Here is a 19,025-nt window from a genome sequence, read left to right as displayed (position 1 = left end):
TCCAGAGAGCTGGAGAGACTACCCCCAATTTGATAGCTGATGAGCAAAACTAAATCTCATATTCTAGAACTAGAATGCAGAGCTAAAAAAAAAAAGATGATGGGCACAATTTACAAATTATTGTGTTAGGGACAGAACCTAGATGATTACAAGTGTGAGAAGGACCTTTCCAAAGTAGTCTATTCATCAGGGGAACCTGATCCATCTGTGACTTCCTATATTCTTATATCCAGATATAACAAAAGATTTAGGAGGCCAATATCTGGGAGAAAAGTGTACATATGTTTGTGTGTTGGTAGTAAACATTATGGGGCATCCACTTGTTCAAAATCTGCCCTCAAAAACCTTTCAGTAGATCAGTGGTGTGTTGCATGGACCTTTTGTCCTGCAGCAATAGTACAACTAGCAAACACAACTAGTGAGTGTCTCTAATTGTAGATTATTGGAAATAGGTAAATGCTATTAGCCAGGATTTGGGGATCTGAAAAATTTGGAGAAATTATCATGCAAATAAAATTGATTTGTTTGTTTGTTTTTTTTTAAAGATTTTATTTATTTGTTCATGAGAGACACAGAAAGAGAGAAGCAGAGACATAGGCAGAGGGAGAAGCAGGCCCCTGAAGGGAGAGCCTGATGTGGGACTTGATCCTGGTACCACAGAACTATGCCCTGAGCTGAAGGCAGATGCTCAACAACTGAGCCACCCAGGCGCCACTGTTTGTTTTTAACTGTTGAGCTTCTCAATATCTTTCATGTTATTATGTACTGGAAACTTTATAACAGGTATAATAAGAAACATTTCCTAAACATGCATGACCATGAAGCCAGCTTTCTTTGGGAGCATCTTTAGGAACTAATCTTCCAAGAAATACTTTGGGAAATCCTAATCTATTCTAATAACTATGTCATAAAAGGAGCCATGATAAACTTATTTATCACACTACCACTTAGTTTTATGTCTATAACCACTTTAACTACATTAAATATTTAATCCAAGATAAGTAGAAATCACTGCTTATCTTGAGACAAAAATACAGTAACAGCAAATAAGATGTTATTGCTTGTTAGAATTTGACATTTTGATAACTGGCCTGCCTGCATATTTTGATTAATTAGTAGGTAGGCTACCTTGGCTACCTAGCGTAAGAAAATATCTGAACTTCAAGGGACTTAAGCAGGAAGGATGTATTACTCTGTATAATAAGAAGCAAGTGGTGGGGGGATCCCTGGGTGGCCCAGCAGTTTGGCGCCTGCCTTTGGCCCAGGGCACAATCCTGGAGACCTGGGATCGAGTCCCACGTCGGGCTCCCGGTGCATGGAGCCTGCTTCTCCCTCTGCCTGTGTCTCTGCGCCTCTCTCTCTCTCTGTGACTATCATAAATAAATAAAAATTAAAAAAAAAAATTTAAAAAATAAAAAAATAAAAAAAAAAAAAGAAGCAAGTGGTGGAGTGGCTCTGTGGCTCACTAAACAGAAAGGACTAAGTCTCTCACCATCCTTCAGGTCCACCATCCTTAGTGTGACAGTGATGTTGCTACTGATTCAAATTTATATCACATCTTCACAGCCATGTCAAATATGGAGCTAAATTTCTCTCGGAACTCTGCACTCTATCCACACCCCCCTCACTCAGCAGACCTCCCTTGCAGGTCCTTTGGGCCAGAATGGGCCACATAGCCAGGCCCTAACTACAGGGGAAATAGAAAAAGTGAGTATCTGGACTTTTAGGCTCCATCCTAGGTGCTACCTCTGCCAGAAAGAAAGGTTAAGAAGATGATTGTGTCCTGCATGTGTTTTTCACTTTCATATTTAACTATTATTTTGCTGCGGCTATGTGGCTAGGTTTCTACTGGCCAAAAATTCTTTGTTCAGTAATTTAAAATGAAATTAAATGCTGAAATACTTCGGAGCAACTGTGAATACAGATTTATTTCAGAAAATGTGAGTATTGTAGAAGGATTCTCTTGATATGCCTGAATCCTTTAATTATCACCAGAGTTTTTTTTCTTTTTATTCTTCACTAGTCTACTTTAAATTAAAGGCTTTCTAGCACGATTATAGATCTCAATTTCAAAGACTATTGTTTATAGAAAAAAAATGAGGACTCATCAAGTATTGGCTCTTTCTTCCCTTGTCCTGTTCCAGTTTTTGATTCACATATCCTTTGCATTTTATATTCCTAGCTAGGCTCCTGGATTCTATTTTACTCATGATAGTCCAGAAGATTGCTGCCTTCTCTTCTCCTCAATCATAGGAGATCAATGGAGACAGGGAGGACTGATCATAGGTGTCAGCAATCATGTGACTAGTTTTGTTGCTGTGTGTTTGCTTGCTTGCTTTTTTTTAGCCCAGCTTGGAATACATAGATGAAAAATGTGGGGATTGCAGGATAGAAGCCAGTTCCTGGGTCTCCCCCACTCTCAATTTCATTTACTTTTCTTCATATCTCCTGGCAGTTAAGCCAGAGTAGAAAAGGCAGCATAGCAAGAAGATTAGGTTAAGTGTATTTGGAGTATGATCAGATTGGTTTGTGAATCTGATAGGAGGTAAAACCCATGCATGTGGCATGTGTGAAATTGCCATTGACTAAGTGCCATGGGAGACTAAGCTATTTGAGGTGTCAGTGGAAGAAATACTGACGATCCCTGAAGACCCACGACTCATTTTCAAGTATTTTAATTAGTAACTTGGAAGGGGGGAGAAAGCACATTTGACAGCAAGTTGTGTGTAGAATAATATGGCACTTTAATGTATGAATGAAATGAAATTTTATTATAAAAATCCCATTTATTCAGGCAGTATTTATAGAATGTGTACTTGTGAGAAGCATTCTGTTTCAGTGAAATAAGTCAGAGTCCCTACCCTCTGGTTCATGGTATAACAGAGGCAAAATATTTTTTAGCAAAAAAATTATAAAGCAGATGGTGAAAATTACTTGTTGAACTGAAATTTATTGAGCACCTGCTATGTGTCAGGTACTGGCTTAGGCCTTAAAGATAGAGAAGTGATAAAGACCTTGCTCTCATGAAGCTAATATTCAAGAAGGCTATATAAAAAATATTAACGAAGAGCCTAAAGGTTAGAGTGATCACATCATCTGCTTGGGGGAATCCAAGCAGGTTACCTATAGATAGGAGGTGATGTATGATCTGGATCTTAAAGAATTTGGAAGAATTTCCAAGTAGAGAAGTAGGGAAGAGTCATTCTACACAGGGTAGTAATGATCATATGTCAAATAAAATGACTTCATTAATTCATTTGTTCATTTTTCAATAACATTTATTAAATATCTATCATATCCTAGCAAATGTGAGTTTGGTGATGACTAGATAATTTATAGTTAAATAGTTTACTAGAGGAATTCACAGAACAATTTGATGTGGCTGAAATATATGAAAATGTGGACCAGATAGATCCTGGCCCTTGCCTGATGAAGGAATTTGAATTATATTCTATAGATGTTGTAAGGCTGTAAAAGGCTGAATATGGGAACAAGACACCAAGATTTACCCTTAGGAGGGTAACTCTGGCAGTACAAAAAGTGAACTAAGGATGGAGGAATGTCTCATGGGAGTTAGGGCACTCTCCTAAGAGGGGAGATGAGGGCTTGAAATAGAGCAGTGATACTATTAATTCCGTACATTTAAAAAACTCTCTCTTCATTCAACAAATATTTATCCAAGGCTTTATTCCTAGTACTCTCCTAGGCACTAGAAATCTAGCAGTGACTAAAACACATTCCTTGCCCTCCAGGAGCTTACATTCTAGTTGAGGGAAAATAACATAAAGAAATGAAAATAAATAAGGAAATGTATAATATGTCAGACAGTGATGGGAAAATAATAAAGCAGGATAAGGATTATATGGAAAATCAGTGCTGGGTTAAGGTAGTGGTTCATTATTTTGTAAGAAGAGACAGGGGAAGCTTGTTGATAAGGTGACTTTTTAGCAGAGACCTAAAATAATTTATAGAGGTGTTTGGAGTGAACATGCCAAATAAAGGAAACATAAAAGGCAAAAGCCATGAGATAGATGCATGCCTCGGAATTCTGAAGAAAATCAAATAGATTATTGTGGCTAGGGAAAAGTGAGTGATGTAAGAGGGTGGTAGTGGAGAGGCAGACTGTGTTTGGCTCATTGTAAGGACTTTGGTTTTTGGTGAGAGTGGGAAGGGGAGCCATGGAGATATTTTATCAGATGACCTAAAACTTTCCTGGATGCATAATATAGACTAGAATGTAGAAGCAAGGAAATAATGAATAGTTCAATGCAATCCCAGTGATAGATGGTAGTGGCTTTGACCAGGTGGTCAGATTCTGGATCTAGTCTGATATGACTGGGTATAAAACAGACATACTATACTAATGGATTTGATTTGGATGTGAAAGCAACAAAGGAATTAAGGGTAGCTGCAAGGTTTTGCATCTGAGAAATTAGAATTTCCATTTGAAGAATGGAATTTGCTTGATGGAAACTATGGAGGAACAGGTCTACAGCCACATCAGGAATTCTGCTTTAGACATACTGAGTTTGAGATGCCTACTAGATGCCCAAATGGAGATGTTAAACAAGCAATTGAATATAGAATGCTGGTGGCAAGTAAGAGGTGAGAAAATGGAAATTTAGAAGTTACTAGCATATAGATCGTATTTTAAAACAGAAGACTAGATAATGTCACCGAGGTAGTGGTGTAGGTAGGGAAGTAAGAAGGTTCAAAGTCACAGAACTGGAGTAATCAAATGTTCAGAAGTTGGAGAGATTAGTAGTGATGATACTGGAGAGATTGAGGAGTGTCTTGAGAGCATGGTATCTTAATAGCCACGTGCAGAGTGTTCAGAGAAATAGGGAATGTGATGAAGCTACAGATGGGTTGAGAAGGATTAAGACTGAAAATGGGCCATTAGATTTAGCATCAGAAAGGTGACCTCAATAAGAACTATTTTAGTGGAATGTATCATTCTACCAAACATGAGAGTCATTTGTTCAAGACAAATTTGAAGGTTGATAGCAGAGTCTGTGATTATAGATGACATTTTGAGGACATTTACTATAAAGAGAAGCAGAAATATAGTTTGACAGTTGGAAGGTCAAGGGTGAGATTTTTTGTTGTTTATTTGCTTATTTTTAAAGACTGGGAATCATGTAATATCCAGAGTAAAGACAAATAGTGTAGTAAGACTCACAAATCATTCGAAGATAGATTCAATAAGATTTGGTGACTTCTTTGCATATGGTTGGGAATAAAGAAGTAATTAAAGAATATGCCTGTATTTCCACTTTGGGAAACATAAATAGTAATATTTTAAGCTTTGTAATTTGAGAACATATATTTTCTGATTTGTCCTGAACCTTTATGTTTTGACAGAAATGTCTGATGATAATATTCCATGAGAGTTAAGGATGGTAACAATAACAGGCATAAGAGTAATGGTAGTGTACTTAACGTTCATTGAATTCCCCTCTCCAACAATACAATATGTACTATTATTAACCCTATTTTACAGACGGAGAGACTGACTCCTATGAGGATGAAACTTTCCAAAGGTGTCCAAGCTTGCTAATGTCAAATCCAGCTGTGCTAGTAAGAAAGTACAATTCCAGGGCCTGATCCTGGAGACCCGGGATCCAGTCCCACATCGGGTTCCCTGCATGGAACCTGCTTCTCCCTCTGCCTGTGTCTCTGCCCCTCTCTCTCTCTCTCTCTCTGTCTCTCATGAATAAGTAAATAAAATCTTAAAAAAAAAAAAAAGAATCATTCTAGTTTTCTTCTATCACTTTTATGTCTTCATTAGAAAAACGGCAATTCTTACTGGGGCTTAACTGGAGATCCTTGGAATGACTTCAGGTCTGTGTGGTCATACTGATATTTCCCTACATCCCACTACCAAGAAGATATCTGTGTTTCTAACTGGAAAAGAAAGGTAAAATATTAATTTGAGCCTGCATTTTAAGGTATACTTGAATATGTGTGCAAGCATGCACACACACACACACACACACACACACACATTTCATGTCACTGGAACCCATTATCAACCAAAATATCTTTCATGGTTATATACCTAGTTCTTTCCACGTTCTGTAGATGTTTAGGTTTGCAGCTTTCCATTCTCCATGTGTTCCCAATTCTCTTCCTTAATGCCGTTCCGGGAATGAGGTGAACTCAAGTAGTTTGTGGAGATTTTAAGTTATATTTCCCATCCCTGCATATATGCCTCAATTCTATTGCCGTTTTCAGATATTACACACATGTGTCTGCATTGGAAATTGGATAAGAAGGTAGTTCATATACTTTTACACATGGATTCCTTCCTTTATCTGGGTTTTTCACCTTAGGGGTGTGAGCACAAAGAGCCTGTGCAAGAAGTGACAGTAGTTATTGAAGACATGACTGTTAGTTCTAATGATAACCCCATTACTCATTGTCTATGTGACTTTGACCAACTTAATTAACCTTTCCCGAGTGGAAGCACACAATTATACTATTATTTTCCTATACCTGCTGAAATCTTTTGATTTAGAGTTTAAGAATAATGTAGTATATTTTGTCAATTTGTTATTTTCATCAATTATTTTTAATGTGTTAATTACATATAAATACATTGTAAACAGATGTGAAATATTCTACTGCTGCCCAGCTGTCATTTTTAAGTGGTAAGTCATCTGGGATGACATCTGCACTGGCAGGATTTTTTGCAGGGGAGTAACAAACAGATATCAGTGCAAATCTAGTAGAATTAGTATTTTCTCCTACATGTATTTTGTATTTTGTTAAAGTTAACTCTTGAGACTAAGTATGTGCTTAATAGACATTCAGACTTTCAACTGCATGTAAATATTTGAAAGGGGAAGAAACGAAGAAAAGAAGAGAGCTGAGCAAGCAGTCATGCTTGATATATCAGGGTTATCATTCTGTTTTGGGGAGACGCAATTATATGGAAAGCAAATCGAGAAGTTGTCAGGAAATGCTAAAGGACATTGAAGTTCACATATACACATATTCATACTTGTTCATAATCATCTCATGTATATGAAAGAAAAAAAATCCCCATTCCTGCAGCCTCAGCCCCTAAGATACATTTTCTTTTTGTGATTCTGTCCCCCATCAAGCTACTCTTGCTGTTCATTTTGACAAAATTGCATTTGTATGAAAAAGTGTAGCCCTTGGGGAAAGGAAGTAAGGAAAAAAGCACAGAGTATGATGTGCTTCATGTGCTACCTACCTCTAAGATTTTCTTGGGCCACAGAAAATAATTAGCTTCATCTCGTCTTAATTCATTAGAAAAGAAACCACGTACCGAAGTAGTGTCAAATCTTCTTATAGGCCAGATTACTATAAAACAATAGTTAAGGAGACCTTTAGGGTTTATCTAACACTCTTAATAATACATCCTTTTGAAAGTTTCTCCTCCTTAGTTATTTCTAGGCCACCCAGTCTGCTCTTTGGAGTCTTTTTCTTCCATTCAACTATGAATTATGTCTTCCCTCAAGGACTGTGTCCCCTAGCACTCTGTTCTTTTACATTCTTTATGCTTTCTCTGGTGACCTTTTCCAACCCCTAGTAAGGTATATCCATCCAGCCCAAATCTCAGCTAAGATTTATTTATCTATCTACCTGCTTAGCAACCAAAACTTAGAGTTAATTATATTGTTCAAAAAGCTGCTTTTCCTATGAGATTTATTTTGTGGATATCCCCCAACAACCACCCTGTCACTCAAGGCTAGAAGTTGAGGAGGCATCTTTAACTCTTCTCTCTTCCACATCTAATCAGTCATGATGCTCTTTAGGTTCTGCCTTCATGATATCTGCCCCTCTTTTATTTTCCATGCCCTTCCCTACTGCCTTAGTTTTGGCTCAAATAATTAATTTCTTGCCTTGGTCATTCCACTATTGTCCTCTGATCCATTCGTTGTGATACCACAGGAGTAATCTTTCCAACATGTGAGACAGTATCACGTTACCCTCTGGTTAAATCCTTCATTTGTTTCCTTGACCATCCAAGAAAAAAAACAAAATTAAGACATTTTGCTTAGCATACTAGATAGTGAATAATCTGCCTTCTGATCTTACTTTCTTCTACCCATCCACACCCTTTCTTTAGTCTAGCCATATCTGTTTGTGAACTGTCCTCTGAATGTATCATGCCATACTGTCTTCTAGAAATGCTTCTCCTCTTCCTTTTTTACTCAACTTAACTCTAGATCACATTTAAAATTTCAGATTAGGGGGATCCTTGGGTGGCTCAGCGGTTTAAAACCTGCCTCCGGCCCAGGGCATAATCCTGGAGTCCTGGGATCGAGTCCCACATCAGGCTCCTTGCGTAGAGCCTGCTTCTCCCTCTGCCTGTGTCTCTGTCTCAGTCTCTGTCTCTGTGTGTGTGTGTGTGTCTCTTGCGAATAAATAAATAAAATCTTTAAAAATAAATAAAATTTCAGATTAGGGCAGCCCTGGTGGCTCAGCAGTTTAGCGCTGCCTTCAGCCCTGGGTGTGATCCTGGAGACTCAGGATCGAGTCCCATGTCAGGCTCCCAGCATTGAGCCTGTTTCTCCCTCTGCCTGTGCCTCTCTACCTCTCTCTCTCTCCCTGTGTCTCAAATGAATAAATAAAACCTTAAAAATAAATAAATAAATAAATAAATAAATATAAAATTTCAGCTTATATCATATGTTCTTGAAAGCTTCTAATGGTTAAGAGTTTTTCTCAAGATTGGATAGAAAATCTAGCAAAAGAAGATATGCTTGGAAGCAGTTTTCTGTTAATTCAGCAAACATGTATTGAGCATCTATTGTGAGGTCTTAAAATTGAATGATATATGCTTCATGCCTTCAAACAATTGACAGCTTAGTGAAGCAGACAGAGAAGAAAATCAACAGGAAGCATTGTAGTCCAGTGTTTAAGAGCATGATCTATGGAGACAGAAGACTTAAAATCAAAAGCTGGGTATACCTCTCCAAGCTTTGTGAACTTGGAAAAGTCACCTAAACTGTCAACTATGTTTTCTTCTGTGTTTATATCAGAATAAAAATTATCTATCAGGGTTCCCTGGGTGGCTCAGCGGTTTGGTGCCTGCCTTTGGCCCAGGGCGTGATCCTGGAGTCCCGGGATTGAGTCCTGCATCGGGCTCCTGGCATGGAGCCTGCTTCTCCCTCTGCCTGTGTCTCTGCCTCTCTCTCTCTATGTCTATCATGAATAAATAAATAAATAAATAAATAAATAAATAAATATTTAAAAAATAATTTATCAGAAAGTGCTATTGTGAACATTAGATTAAAAGAGATTATGAATCTAACTCATAATACATGATCTCCCTATATGATGGTAGGGAAGATGTTGATCATGACAAACTGTAGTGCTCTAGGATAAGAGTGTTAACCAAATATGAAAGAGGATCTAATGAAAGTACGGATAACAGGCACCTTATTTTTGAAGGCTAAGGAAAGCTTTTAGTTACTTAAATCTCATCACTGTTAAAAATCTAATTGAGTCATGAGAATTAAGTGAAACAATGTGTGTGAAAGTACCTTCAAAGAACCCGGCACATTTTATATTTTGAGTGAATATTAATTAAATTTGGAGTTTACTTTTTGATTTTTTTTCCCCTCTCCATATTGTTCTATTACATAACTTGCTGGGATTCCCAATGACAGTCAACTAGGGTATTAAAAGTCACTCATGAAATATTTAGCACTCAAAAACACTAGAAACCCTTAACTGATATGAAATCAGAAAAGTTTCCACATTCACAGGAATTCAATATGTACATATCTTATCCATGCCACAAACAAACTTGTGAATTCCTTCATGCAATCAACACTTACTGAGAGCCAAGTGCCTGGCATGATGTTGGATATTTGTCACAGGACTGAGGTGTCATCATAGAGAAGGATGTCTACAAAGACCTGGAATAATTACATGTCTGTCTTTGACTCTATAACTTTTATATACGTTATATGTAAGTGTATATATATATATATATATATATATATATATATATATATATAATCTTTATCTAACATATATCTACAACTTTGCATCTATAACTGTCACTGAGAGAAACCCTATATAAGGTCTTTACACAAACTTTGAAATTTCAAGTATTCTTACACTGATGAGCCTGTGTACTGAACAATATTACTACAGGAGTCCTGGGCAATACCACATAGCATTGTCACTCCATAGAACACTGAAGAAATGTAGACATTCAAAGAAAGGGCTGTTGCTGCAGCCTTAAGTCCCTGTGCATTAGAGGGATTTAATCAATATATCCTGAAATAAAGGAAACCAACACTATTTAGATCAATCATCCTAGCACTTCCTCACTTCCCCTTATTTTTCAAAAAAATTACACTTGAACAACATTATAATACATTCTTGAACTGTTGTATAGCTCTGGATCACAATGTGATCCCTATTCTGGGTATGATACTCTGTCTCAGATATGGTTGCATTAAAACTGCAAATTTTGTTGCACATTATTTCAACACAGGCTTGCATTAATTTATTAATTGAACCACTTCTTGTGAAGCAGTTATCCTATATCTTTTCCTGTGTTCAAGTTTAGGAATATGTTGATGTAAATACTCTCCCTATTTGTGCTCTCAAGTGCCTCACAGCCTAGTGGAACAATCAAGTTAGTAGAAATACTGCAAATTACATAGTGATCCCAGTAATAAAGGGTTAACAAAGTACTAAGGAATCCCAAAGGTTGAAGGCAGTAACTCTGCTTAGGGCAAATTCCAAGATGCCATCCTGTATCTTGGAGGTTGATTTGAAGGATTAATGGAAATACATCACGTAAATATGTGTGATAGGACATTCCTAGCATTGGAAATAAGAAATACCAAGGTTTGAGATCATAGAACAGCCTGCTATGTTTGGAGAAGTTTATTTGGGCTGGAGAGCAGTCTATACCTGGGAGGATGGTTTAAAAATTGAGTCTAGAGATCAGAGGCAAGGGCTAGATTATGGAGAGCTCTGGATACAGTTTAGGGTTTGGATTACACTCATTCTCTACAGGCTGTGGAAGACTGAAAGAGCAGACAGTGGTGTTTGAGAGACCTATGATCATGATCTTAATGGTGTACTATAGAGTCTGAACTGGAGAGAACAGAGGGAGGGACATGGGAGATATATAACCCAGATTTCATCTGCAGATCTTTTTGCCTTAGATTTTAATTGAAATTACTTTGTTCCACACTCAATCCCATTTTTACCTCTGGTGGAAGTTCAAATCCCTCCCCAAGACTTTGAGGGGATGGAAAGGAGTCTTATGCCTCCCTGACTTTCCTATCTCTTTAGACTGCATGACCAAATTTTTTTCAGGCCCAAGTATTCACAAATATAATGAGCTTAATTCAAGTTTTTTTCTTAAGGGTGCTATCTTAATCACTTTACTCGCTGCTCTTCTCTCTCTTCTTTCTATTGCCATTTTTCATTCCTTATGTCTGGCTTGTCCAAGCAGTGATGTAAGTTTCTTATTCAGAGTCAGTCAGCTCTCTCCATTTACTCAAAATTCTTTCATCAAATATTTGTTAAGCTGCTTTCAGTGCTGTGGTTTGAAATCTGTGCTGGGCAAAGAATAGTGAATAAAAGTATACTCTATCTCCGCCCTTGTGGAGCTTACAATCTGTGAAGAGGAGAGTTTAATAAAATAATCACATAGCTACTTGGATTATTGTAAGTGAAAAGCGCAGCTAAGGAAAAAGACACTGTCCTATGAGCAGGGCCAGAAGAAGTTCCCCTGGGGACATTAGAGCTGAAATCTAAGGGGTGAGGAGAGAACTAGGTAATGGGTTCATCAGGCAAGAAGCACCTTTTTCAGAGGATGGATCAGCCACATACAACCTAAGCCCCGTGGTGGAAGGTGCTTGCTGAAAAGGAAAAAGCCAACACAGAACTAGCATCTACTTGCAAATTGCTAACCCTCAAATCAAGCTGTTCATTAAACAAGTGACTTAGTGTGCCCAGCTTTGCAGTGCTTATTGAAAGGTTTGATATCAATCTCTTCTCAAAGGGATTCCCTAGGCTTCTTAGAAAAAATAGCTCATTCTTCCCCTTAGGAAGGGCTGGCCTGGATAAGATACACCAAACTCAAAAGGATTTTTCAACATATATTTACTAAGCACCCTTTGTGTGCTGAGTCTATCTTTCTAGATGTTGGGGGTGTTGGAGAGGACACAACAGATAAATATCTTGCCTTTATGGAACTCACGTTCTCCTAGGAAAGAAAGAAACTAGGCAAGATGAATAAAAAAAATGTTCAGTTTTCTGGATGGTAATAAGTACTAAGGAAAAGAAAAAATACAAGAAAAAGTGTGTGGAGTTTCAAGGTAAGGAGTTAGGTATTACAAAGGGTAGTCAGAAGAGGACTCTACAAAGGTAACTTTTGAATAAAGACTTGAAAGAAACATTGGAGCCAGCTAGCCATGTGTCCATCTGAGGAGAAAGTAGTTTAGACAGGGAAGGGAACAGGTACACAGGCCTGGAGGCAGGAGGGTACCTGGGGAAAAGAGAGTTGCTAAGAGAACCGAGGTGTTAGGGGGATCCAGTTGAGAGGGGTGTCAACTGTCCATAGTGCCTGGTTTGTTGTCTTACAAACTGTGGCTCTTCTCTAGGAAAGATGGAGATCCTGGAAGGTTCTGAACCTGAGGAGAGACTTGATCTGAATTACATTTCAAGAGGACCTCTTTGTCTATGTCCCTCTGGAGGACCACAACTGTACACAATATATAACTGAGAAGGGTCCCTTGAAGTATACTCCAGTGGGACTTTCTGTCTTCATTTGCACTGAGAACAATTAGATTCCTTTTCACTAAATAAGAAGAAAAATCAATCTCTGGAAGGGACCTGGCTGCTTCATAATGTGGCAGGACTAAGAGCCCCTCAGAACATTTTGAGGCAGGAGTGGCTGGTATTTATAGTAAACTCCTTTCTCAGGGATTGATTTTGCCAATGCCCATATAAACAGTTAGTGAATGAATGAATGAAAAAGTAAAAGAATGAAGACAAAGCAAGCTCATTGAATAGGTTTGCCCAAAGCTAAAAGATTTGTCCAAACTACAGAAGCTAAACTAGAAGGAACTAGGTTCCTGGTTCTTTCTGTTATCAGTCATTTCCCATCCCATCCCATCCCATGGTTGTTTCTGTGATGGAGCTTGAGCAGTGAATACTAACCATTAATTCCATAAATCAGTAACACTGGTAATTTCCTACTTAGCTAATTATCAGTGTTAGTGATTCTTTTGCTTCTAAGATGGAGAAAGGGAGAGATATTTTCTGATGAGGCACTTAACATGATGGAAAAATGGCAGAAGGTAGTTGAATGGAAGGAAAGGCTTCATTAAATTCTGGCTCAGAAATCTGCATCCTTATAAGGCACCATTTCTTGGGTTCACTTGTGCTAAAGGAAAACATGCTCCTAAATTTGTGTCTGGTGACTCTTAATCATTCTAGATAAATCCATCACAGTGGACCTCCCTCTTCTGACTCTGTCCAGCATAGAGCCTCAAAAGTTTTCATCCTTGTTTTATAATATTTTGAATATGCCTGAACGCAGGGGATACATTTGAGCACTGGAGGTGGATTGAATTTTCAACATAGAGAATCATCTCCTGAATTATGTATTATATAATGAAGTGCACTCTTGGTGTAATTAAAGTTCCTTAATTCACAGATATATGTCACTTTTCACGTCATTGAACACTCAAGGGTCTCTAAATGAACTAAAAGTAGGAGGTTGTGATTTTCTTTACAACTGTAGTTTTCATTGGCCTTTATGAGAAAGCTAGTCTGACAAGGTATTCAAGGGACTCCTGCAAATGTGAAAAGTTGCCTATTGTTGATAAAGAAATTTCAGAAATCACATTAGGCATGTCATGAGGCTGAGAAAAGGAAAACCAGTGTATTAAATCAATGCTTAATAAAAATTACCTTCTAATTCAGTTGATAAAACTCTCGACCTTCATAATAGGAGATAACATTTTTAATCTTCAAAAAGTGAATAGATAACCAAAGTTTTAATCCTTCCTAAAACAGTGACATATTAATTTTACTATCAAAATGTATATTCAACATTATAATTAAATGTTTGTTTTTAGTTATGTGTCACATAAATAAATTTTGTTTGCTCTTTTAATTAATGATTGATTATTTTTATATCAGCATGATTGATTTTTAAAACCACTGTGAATAATAAGGTAGTTTCATGATAAAAATGAAGGTGAAGTATGAAGATAAGAAAAAGTAATTTATCCCAAACAGATACTTATACTTTTAAGCATAGTAATCCTCAAAAGTGACCATTGTGGGGTCTGATAAAGCTTTGGATCACCAAAGTTCCAATGGATTCATATCTAATTCTAAATTTTGCCATAATATTGGAAAAACTCTTTTGATAGACCTCCCAGTTGTCAAAAGAATAGCATTATTATTGCCTTCCACTGTGTTCTTTTTTGTGTATAGGGGTGTAGAAAAGATTTTTTTCTTGAAATGTTTTTTTGAGAGTTCTTAAAATCATGCATTTATTTATTCAAGATTTATGGAACCCCTACTATATGCCAGATGTGGACAGATGCTAGGGACATCAAGATAAATATAACTCAGTCATTGCCCCAGTTAGCTCACCATCTAGTTAGAGAAGTAGACAAAAAAAGAATCCTGCAAAATGACAGGAATGCTGGTAAGGGAGGAGAGAGCAGCTCTTGCTGGAATCATGGAGGACTTCAAAAAGAGCTTCAAGAAGGAGCTTTAAGATGTCTTGAGTTGGGATCCCTGGGTGGCGCAGCGGTTTGGCGCCTGCCTTTGGCCCAGGGCGCGATCCTGGAGACCCGGGATCGAATCCCACATCAGGCTCCCGGTGCATGGAGCCTGCTTCTCCCTCTGCCTGTGTCTCTGCCTCTCTCTCTCTCTCTCTGTGACTATCATAAATAAATAAAAATTAAAAAAAAAAAAAGATGTCTTGAGTTGTCTTTAAGGGCATATAGGAATTAACCAGGCAATCCAGGGGAAGAAGGATACTAGGCGGAAGGGCATTTTGGGTATAAGGAAGAACTCGTTAAATTAGGGCATTGGGTTTTATACCTGCAAAAAGCACGTGAGGTCTGTGTTCCCTAATTCACAGGTGATGAAACTGAGGGTCAGAGAGGTGAAGTGCTTTGCTCCACTTCCTCTCTCCTCTTTTCCCTGGACAGCTCCTATTCATTCTTCTGGCCTCAATTTAAATGTCACTTTGCTACTGGCAACATTCCAGAATACCTCTGAGCTAAGTAGCTGCCCCTGCTCTGGGCCCTGTGGCATTTTTGTCTGGCCCCCCACCCCCACCCCACCCATAAGTACATCTCCTTCGTTGAAATTGATTTTGGGTACGTTAGTCTTTCTGCTGCACTGAAAACTCTGTGAAGGCAGAAGTATTGTTCGCCATTGGCACTCTAGGATTTAGCAGATATCTGCTTAATTAATTGATTAATTAAAATCACACACCAGTCTCTGTTATCTCGACCTTCATCCTGAAAATTCCTGGAATGCCCTTTTTCTGCTTATCACTGAAATAAAATATCTAGAAAAGTTGGATTGAGTCACCACCAGGCATGGTTGTACTGTTAAATAGACCACAAAGTACCGATTAGCATAACTTCTTCAAATGGCGGAAATAATATGTATCATTTACATGTAATTCCATATAAGGCAATTTTCATTAACTGAATGGTAGCTCTAATATTGAAGTCAAAATCCTAATGGATGGCAGAAGACCTGTTTTACGATTGATTATGCAGGTCCCTTTCTATCTGCCAAGTCTACAATTCTCTTGCAAACCGAGTTTTAATTGTTGTGAATCATTCCTCTCACAATATCCTATGGGTGGCAAAAAGAACCAAGGGCATTAAGAAAATAAATGCAGGATTCCTGGAGTTAAGTAAACTGGAAAACTTGTCTAGGGCCATTTGGAGAATTATTCCTATATGAAGTAAATAAAGCTTCTGAAAAGGGAGTTTTAAACAATTAATAAGTAGTTGTGTTGAAAATAAAAGTAATCAGTAGTTTTTTAAAAATCTCCTGTCATACAAATGTGAAGCCATAAATACACATTTAAATAAAATCGAAGGCATAGTCTTAAGTGATTATGGTACTAGGACAATTTTATTTTGGTAAAATAGACAAGTTTATCTTCTTTTCTTGCCTCTGAAAGATGAATGTCCCTGAGGCCCTATCTTTAATCCTTCATGAAGTCTTTTTAAAATTTCTATTGAAATGATGGTCAAAAAACATCTTTGGCCCCAATCTCTGACTCTTTCCTGGATAAATTCCTGATACCTCAAATGCATCAAGTTCAAAACCGAATTAAAATGCTTAACAGTTTTTTGTTAAACAAATAGTTTCCTTTTCCAAAACAGTTTCTCCTGTTGACATCTCTGCTTTTGTAAAGGGAATAATTATTCTAATAATTACCAAACTTTGAATTAATTCTAGAACATTTTGTCATCCTTTCATCACCTCACCATATTATCAAGCTTTGTTGATTGCTCTCTTGAAATGTCTCTTGACCTGTTCCTTCCATTAATACTTCTACCATTATTTAAACACTCTTGCTTCCTGGGTAATGTGCACACCTCTTGTCAGGTTTCCTCCCATCCTGAATAGAAGTGCTACATTAATCCTCTGAAAGCGAAGTTCTAATCATGTCTCTCTTTCTTTTGTGTTGCAACCTTCGTTTGCTTCACCTTGCACGGTGGATGTAATAAAATCTCCTCAATAGCTTTTTCAGGGACTTTCACATACTGACCACAGTCTACTTTGCAACATCATCTGCCACGTTCTGCTGTTATGGATCTTAAACACCAGTTAAACTAGCTTATCCACTATTCTCAAATATACATGACCCTGCCACAGTGCTTGCTAAGTTATCCCAGTCTACTCTGGCATATCAGAATCCTGCTATGTTCGATGTTATTTCCTCTGGGATGTTTTTCTTGGATGTCTCTCCCTTCCATGATAATTGCTATTAAATATCAAGTGTGTGCATCACTGAGAAGGTGTTTTACAGAAACTACTTTAATTCTTAGAGTAATACCGTACTATACTTACAACTTTGCTATTTCACAGTTTATTTAGCTAATGGGGAAACAGTTGCTGGGTATTTAATATAGGACATTCACAATGTTACTTACAGGGAATGGAAAACCTTTGCAATCATGGTATTTGCCCTAAACTAAAACTTAGATTGAATGTCTTGGCTAAAATCAGTAAGTGTCAGAACTCAGCATTTCCCTACTTGCTTGGTTGTCTCTCTACTTGATTGACACATTTTAGAATGTATGGATGTAGTAGGGAGTGGGGTGGATATTGAGGGGTAGTTGGGATAGTTGAAGGAGTTAAAAAAAAAAGCTTCCCAGGTGTTTCTGATAGTTCACTCTCCTAGTTGGCAGCCACTATATTTAAAAACTTAGAGCAAAGTTCCCACATTATTCTCTAGGTAATTGATTTATATATTTAGCACATATTACCTGATTATAGTTTTTGTTGTTGTTGTTGTTTCTTTAAGGAGTAAGGAAAGTCACACTGATTAATTGAATACGAATATTTCTCTAGGTACTTTATGTACATTATCTCCTCATTCTCAGAACAGTTACCTCAGAGAGGCATTTTTATCATGATTTTACATGCAAAAAGACAGATACCCGGCTGGCAAGGGCCAGAGATGGAATCTGAATGCAGTCTGTGTGTTCCCAGAGTCCTTTTCTCTCTACTGTACCATGCAGTCTCTCTGTCTGTATTAGAACATAGCCTCCTTAAGGAGAAAGACCCTATTTTTCCTCTTATCCCCTACAGCACTTAACACAATGCCTTACACAGAACATGCTCTCTACATATATTTGTCTAAGGAATGAAGAACCAAAGCAAACCAGGAAACATTTCTTTGTTCAGGGAAATCAAATGAGCATCAATGTATAAAGCCCTTGAAGAATAAATAAGCCATCAGAAATTATAATGTCAGACACATTATTACATTTCACAGTTTTTCACAATTTGCACATTCCTATTGATCCATGAAATAATTTAATTACATAGATTATTGCATTATGATATAGTTTGGTATTGCCATTTTCCCCAGCATGTTGTTGGAGGGAGATAAATTCTTTCTCAGAAAAGAAATATATTACAGAAGAGTCTAAATAAAGATGAAAGGACTTACATTCAACTCTTCCATCCCCAGGATAGTACAGGCTAGTTCCCTCCAGCATATTTTAATGATTTTCCCTACCAGTATTCCAAGCAAAGGAGCTTCAATTATTTCTCAAGGAACAGTATGGAGAAATTAAGATATTTTAATGGAAAACTATTCTGACTCTTTTTTTTTTTTTTGAGGGGGAAAACATATCCTGACAGTTGTCCTCATTAGAACTCTGAAGGAAATCAGAAACTTAAAAATGATTGTCAAACACATTCATATTCACCTTTCAGTAAATGTAAATAGTATAATTAGTTTTTTTAAAAGACATTCTAAATCTTTACTAAATTAGGTCTCTTCAGACACATACAGTTGTTACATCCCTTTACTATCAAAATATCCTGTTTTGTTTAGTTTTTAATATTTAAAGCCTTTTCATATTTAATTTTATTCTTATTTGAGGCTCATAGGGCTGCTTGTCAGTCTTCCTGGTTTCAATTTACAGAAACATGATCAGGTTACTTCAGCTAATGGGCATTGTAGAGATCAACAGGGAAATGAAAAAGAAACCATCTTAACAATCTTGTAGACAGAAGTCAGAGAACCTAGATTTCAAAATCTCCATAGTTGATTTAATGTACTTTTGACAATAAACTGAAAGCAAGTTTTTTCTCCCTTCTTGATAGTAGTGGTTGGGGTTGGTAGACATCTATTTATGCTTATCTCAATGTCTCTGCCTCTGGAAGATGTACTCTCTTCTCTATTTTAAACTTCATGGTTCCTGCTGACTCATGATTTCTATTGATTCATGGATTTAGCTTACAGGCTTTTCTCTCTCTCTCTCTCTCTCTCTCTCTCTCTC

The 19,025-nt window shown here is 37.3% G+C and overlaps 1 long non-coding RNA gene across 7 annotated transcripts in view; it reads right to left on the bottom strand.

Annotated features, from left to right (window-relative positions):
- The window catches only part of LOC102153892, a 69,300-nt gene that overhangs the window by 42,756 nt on the left and 7,519 nt on the right, over positions 1-19,025 (bottom strand). For 2 of the 7 annotated variants that reach the window (XR_005381000.1, XR_005381001.1), the window contains exons 1-2: positions 7,223-7,334; positions 6,062-6,254 (exon numbers count right to left, since the gene is read on the bottom strand). The exons of 2 other annotated variants lie outside the window; for them this stretch is intronic. This is a non-coding gene — a long non-coding RNA (uncharacterized LOC102153892). Of the gene's footprint in view, positions 1-5,809; positions 5,908-6,061; positions 6,355-7,222; positions 7,335-19,025 lie in introns of those variants that run through there. 3 more of the 7 variants (XR_005380999.1, XR_005381002.1, XR_005381004.1) reach the window with 3 other exon arrangements.

This window comes from Canis lupus, chromosome 29, assembly GCF_011100685.1.
Source record: "Canis lupus familiaris isolate Mischka breed German Shepherd chromosome 29, alternate assembly UU_Cfam_GSD_1.0, whole genome shotgun sequence".
NCBI lineage: Eukaryota > Metazoa > Chordata > Mammalia > Carnivora > Canidae > Canis > Canis lupus.
Note: the sequence above shows the minus strand (reverse complement) of the source record. Positions and strands in the feature narration are given on the sequence as shown.